We start from the raw sequence: 6751 nt of genomic DNA on the forward strand, positions 1-6751 counted from the left end.
AGGCCTAAAGACTGCTTTAAGTAATTCAGTAGTAAATACTGGTGAACATGTTCTCAAGTCATTACTGCACATATTCCTCTCTGTCCAGCTTTTGCATTGTGACTTCCTAATGACATAGAGTTTATAGATTGTTTGTCTACTAAACAAAATATTGATATTGATTGATAATTATGACAAATAACAACTTGCTGTCAGTTGTTAATTTTAATTTGTCTTTATATTTCATAAATGATACATACAACAGATTGCACCATGGAAATAGTATCATGAATTATTATTATTATTATTATTATTATTATTATTATTATTATTATTATTATTATTAATAATATCATTATCATTATAATTTTTCTTATTTATTTTGTATTTATTCTTTTTATTTATTTATTCATCTTATTGTTTTTTACACAAAATTCATTTCACCAATCCCTTTTATGAAGTCCACAAATATTGATTTCTATTATACTTGCCTGTTTATTCAGTATTGTTATGTAGTATTTTTTTGTAAAGAACTTTTATACATAATGATATTATAGTTTAGTATGATAAAACATTGAAATTTGTTTGGACTGCAAGTCAAGCATTAGATAATTATAACTAATGAGTGAAAAGTTTCAAGGAAATGCTTAGATTTCAAGTGACAATCAGACAAGAGTATTTCAAGTGATTTTGTGTTCATGGCCATTTCAGGCAGAATATTTTTGAAATGAAGATTTCATTCCTTCTGTGAAACTGTTTTTTCCTGTGATGAAATGCTTAACTATCTTGGCATGCTGTATGTATTCTTAAATGTATCTTATTTGACAGACACCTTTATGTGATAGCTGGTTGAGACAGCCTCACTGTGTGTGTGTGTGTGTGTGTGTGTGTGTGTGTGTGTGTGTGTGTGTGTGCGTGCCTGCCTGCCTGCCTGCCTGCCTGCCTGCGTGCGTGCGTGCGTGCGTGCGTGCGTGCGTGCGTGCGTGCGTGCGTGCGTGCGTGCGTGTGTGTGTGTGTGTGTGTGTGTGTGTGTGTGTGTGTGTGTGTGTGTGTGTGTGTGTGTGTGTGTGTGTGTGTGTGTAAATTACATACATTCATTATCCAGTTAGTATGAATATGAATGTTATTACATTTTCTCGTATCAAAAATTCTTCAGTCCTTCCACTGCAGTGCTGCTTCAGTTGTGGTGTCAAGATGCAGTCAAATTAGCATCTGAAATATAAACTATTTGATGACTGCTTGCTTTTTTTCTAAAGAAATTACTGAACACATATATTGCATGTGCCTATTATTCATAGTAATGCTATTTCATATTATGGAAGCATATGGTAACTTCATATTACACTGCACCACTCACACTGACTTTTAGGTACTCATGGATGGGCATTACATGGTGCACACAAGAATGTGGTTTATCAACAAGTTGCTCTTAATGTTTTATTTACTGCATCTATGCAGTGTTCTTGATACAATCAATGTCCGACCTTGGCGACAAAGAAGAAATGTAGACTAGTAATTGTTATAGTAAAATGACCAGCAGCTATGATTTACAGACAGTTATCAAATATTTTATATGATGGCAAGAATTTTGTTATTGACGTATTTTACATAGATAGCTTCATCCATGATTTTACATGTGCAACAGTGAGGTGTGATTTTGATGTAGTCATCAACACTGTGCTTTGTTAACTTCTCTTGTAGGTAGTACATACTCATGTGATATATATAAATTCTTATGAATGTGACCCATGGAGTATTGTAATAAGAAATTTATTATAAAACAATTTACTTTTGGTAAAAAATGACTAACCATATTATCATAATGATTTTGTATCAGACAATTGACAGTATATGTGGTATATATTAACCAGGAAAAGTGGCCTGATCATTAAAAAACAAGAGTGACTGCAGTACTATGGATATCTTAACTAAATTTTGAAAGGTTGGGTGACCATGAAGTTTATTCTATCTACAAAGTTTGATGCAAATCTTATTGTCATAAACATAATTGGGAATATGATTTTGACCAAATGTGTTTGTTGAAATACATAACTTTGACAGAACATGTACATGGATCAATCGGGCAAATGGACGAGGAATGATATAAAATTCTCCATGCTAAAGTATGAGACATTAACAAAAAAAAAAAAAATTTAACTCCTTCAACTACAAGCAATATAAATGAAAAGAATCTGAAATGAATTCATATTTCTTGATAGATTTTTCAGTTAAACATCTTAGCCATTGTTGTTGCCCTAATTAAGATCTCTTCTTGCCTGCACAGGTAGAGATGGTCTAATTATCTCTCACATGCAGGTGCAAGATTGTTTATTCAGCTACCAGTAATATAAACTAGCAAATTTTTAATAATATTTTTTTTTTTTTTTTTTTTTTTTTTTCTGAATTTTCAGAATTTTCTTCCAAATTTTTTGTATGCCAAGATTTGGTACATTAGCAAGAATGCTGAAATTCAGGTCACTTTTCATCCCCACACATTATATTATTAGTGCTTGAATACTTGTATCATAGAAATTTCTCATGTTTGGAAGAAAAAAAAATTCATTGTTATTTTTCCATGGTCTTTCATAAAGTTGCCCTTTTGTTTATAAATGATCACTAGTGAATGCTGTGGTGAATGAATGTTACATTGTATTGTGAAAGGTGCTCCATTTGCTCTTGACTCAGGATTCAGGTAGGGATGTGAAGAGAAACGTTACTGTGTGTTGTATCCTCTGTATCCTCTATGGGTTTACTTTCTAGATAGTACTGTTTGGCCAGAGATTGCATCTTTACCTTTGTTTTAATCTTTGTTGAATTTTGGCTGTTGTTGACATTGACTGGTGAAAGCAAGTTTTTAAATCATCTTTGTGACATAGCAGTAGATCTTGATAAGTATGTATGGGTAATGGCTGCAGAACATGCTTAATGTGGTGTGCAAAATTCTTATCAAAACTTTAGAAGTCCTCATAGTGTAGAACACTCCATTATGTGGAATTAACTTATCTGACTCTTTTGTGGATATTCCCTCTCTTTTTTGTGCACGTCTGATATTCACATGAAATAACTTTTGATACGACGGTGCCTCACTTATGGATGAAGCTAAATTATTTTTCATAAGCATAGGCTGCAGCTTTTATTAAGTAGTTTATATAATTACATAGGCAAATTATATTTTCTACTTTAAAAAGTCTACTTAGAATTTATAACTGTAATTCAGCAGACTTTTGGTGTATTTCCCAAAGAACTGCAGCTTCAAAACGTACCACCTCACTGACCAATCCGTACCTTTTTTTTTTTTTTTTTTTTTTTTTTTTTTTCGTGTAAATGGTGATATTTTCTTGTGATGTAATACTTTGCTTTATTGCTGGATTTAATTATTTGTAAATACATTATCTGAAGAGAGTAAGCCATCTTCCCCAGTAATTGTTCTGTTTTTATCTGGGGTACAAATTAAGTTTATATTGTTGAATGCTCACTTCCAGAACTTGATGTGCTTAAGAATATTTTACTTAATATACAACATCAAAATTACATTAATTAGGCATACTTGGCTAATTAATGAGATGTCACTTCTCCATAAGTAAATAAGTGGTGTTCATTATATAAGCTTTATGAAATATTATTCATAACTTTTCTTATACCTATAATTTGTTGACTAGTGTGTCTGCAGGCTTGTCATTTGCATCTAGTCATTTCAAACACTGTCTGTTATGTATTCAGTGATTTTCTTCTGTCTTATTGTAAACTACCTCCATAATTTCATACCTGTCACACTGCAGGATCTATCCTCTTGCGTTCTCACTATGCCGGCCACACCGCCACCTCAAGGGTCCGCAAGCAGTCTTCACACCATCCACCACTGTACATGACATCCTCATATTATGTGTTGAAATGTCTTGTGGCATCATTTAGCTCACAGAACTGTACATAGTCCTCAATAGACAACACATCACTCATCAGACATTCATTACAGTCCATCAGGTGCACAAGATTTTAATTTCCACTCATGCATCTTGACTCATTATTTTTATATTAATCACCATTATGGTATTCAGAAGGCACTACATCCCATTTCGCCTTGTACATAGTCACTCACAACAGTGCATCCAGACCCACAACCAACGCATGTGCTACTTATAATAGTAATGATGATAATAATGTAACAATAATGATAATAGTAGTAGTAATACTTAATAATGATAATAATGATAAATGATTTAATGTCATTATAGTTATTATTATTATTATTATTATTATTATTATTATTATTATTGCTATTATAATTATCTTTATTTCCACCATTGTCTTTGTTATGATTTATTTTTATGGGTTTATTGCAGTGCTCTTGCCCACGTCGCCGCCCATGTTCAGACCCATCAAGGTACCTCTGTGCTCTGATATTGGAGTCATGTTTGTTGATGTTGAGTGTTTTGAACCACCATTATACCCTTCATATTTTGTAGAGTATATGGATCACTTAAATAAAGACATTTCATGTAAATGAAGTGTATTCATTATGAATAGAAAATATTAAGTTTCTTTTCAGGTCAGACCACCAGTCAGTCACACAGTCAGTCAACTACTCACAAAGGTTGAAGGAAAACTTTTTGGATATGATCAAGCAATGTTCCCAGAGAGTAGTGAACAAAATGTTGGCTTCACTGTCATCGCTATTTCTGGAGTTGCAATATTCTCTTGACCATTGTTGGTAACTCCATACTGTATGAATCAAGGTTTAATTTTTTTTTATTATTATTTTTTATTTATTTATTTATTTATTTTTTTTTGTAGGCTTTACTTTTTCGTATTGATTAGTTCATTTAATTTATTTTATTTATGTTAGACAGCTTCACTTAATGAAGCAGCCTTTCTATATTTTTTTTGTTTTATATGAAGCAGAAGCCACATGTTAATTCAAGGGATTCTAATAGGTAAGTTGTCAAATGTCAATCAAGTCATACCTTGTCAACCACTCCATGTCTACCTCCCTATACCGACTCCTTCCTTGTTTCTACCTCCTCCCTAATCCCTATCTCCACCAAAGCACCCCCCAGACCCCTGTGTGTGTTGTATACATACTTCTGTCATGAAACTTCTTTTCCTATTGGAGATTTGCTGTGGCCTTTCAGGGCGTGGTGCATCGAAGGTGCTGGCAGCGAACAGGTAGGTTGATTTGTCAGGACAGGTGAGTTATCGTGTCTTGCGGAGGAGGATCCTGCAAGTGTGCTATTTGTCTTGAATGCAAGGTCGAGTTCTTGGGAATCACCCAGAAGCCTGTTAGCGTTGGGCTGTGGAAATGGAGTATGTTGGTGGTAATGATTAGGAAAAAAAAATAAATAAATAAACGTGGCGAGAAAAAACAAATTGTTTGGCAGTGAAGGAAGGAAAGGATGTCTGTCAAGCATAGTTTTTTGCTTGCAGGCATTGTGGCATCAAACCACAAGGGTTTTTCCTCAAGATATTTAAGTCACGCGGGTGAGATTAGGTGCATAGAGGGCGCAGTGGTGGTAGATGACAACAGCAGGACCATTATATTGGCTGCCTGCTCCCCAGATAAGGGAAATGCTTTGTGTCCGGATTGTGACTTGACTGTTGTGCAATACATTCTCTCTCAGGTGGGTGAAATGCTGTATCGTGAATTTTATAACTATTGTTGTAGTTAAATTCAGACGCACTACAAGTGTGTGTTATAATCTATTTTAGGTGTTACTAGATTCACGTGGGGTTTATATCCATGTGGTAAACCGTACGGGATATTGGAATTAGCCTCTCTTTTGTAGTAGGGACATTCATTGAGAGAGAGAGAGAGTGGGACTGTCCCCAGGATCATAGGATCATGTAAGGAGAATGGTTAATGGTGAATGGGAGTGGTGAGTGACATGGTGTTATATTGTGTGATGTATGTGCCTGCATGCACGCTGGGTTTGGTTAACTCCTTCCGTAGTACGGAAGAGCGTAGAAGCTTACTCTAACAATAGTTGATTCATAATTGGTCGAAGCTTTGCTTTGGTTGATTTGAAACATTGTCTTATGTGATTCGAATCTTTATTTTGGCCGATTAGGTCCAATATGAACTGCAAGTAAAGCTTCTGTTGAGTTTGATCAATGTTCTTCAATCTTTTACAGTTTATACCCTCCCAGGAGCTTTTCCGAAATCCATGCACTCTAGCGCCTAGGACGATAAAATAAAAGTTTTCTGTGGTTTTAATATTGAAAACATGCCATTAAAAGCATTATATATATATATATATATATATATATATATATATATATATATATATATATATATATATATATATATATATATATATATATACTTTAAACAGAAAGTAGCTACACTCTTGAATCTCGTCAAAGATGCGTTAACTGCTATGTGAGTTGGAAGGGACGTGGAGAGCTGGCACATGGGGCGGCAGATGGAGGGCGGCCAATGGGCGATTTGAAGGCTGTTATTGGATAGCTAATGGAACATAATTTTCGTGACGAAGAAAAAAAAAAAAGATGAGGTTTGGATACAAGATGAGAGCTTGTGTTTTTTTTTTTTTTTTTTTTTTTTTTTTTTTGATAATGTGACACATGACAGGCAAAGCTGCTGTCACGCTGTAATTCATTGTCTGCTGCATGGAATCATGACACCTGGGATGGCTTAGCATATCATATTGTTTGTATGAACATGAAGTGTGTGTGTGTGTGTGTGTGTGTGTGTGCAAACAAGTAGACAGACAGACAGGTAAAGAGAAAGAGAAGACTGGCAGATAAACAGTTGGGCAGG

This window comes from Portunus trituberculatus, chromosome 44 (genome assembly GCF_017591435.1).
Source record: "Portunus trituberculatus isolate SZX2019 chromosome 44, ASM1759143v1, whole genome shotgun sequence".
In the NCBI taxonomy this organism is placed as follows: Eukaryota; Metazoa; Arthropoda; class Malacostraca; order Decapoda; family Portunidae; genus Portunus; species Portunus trituberculatus.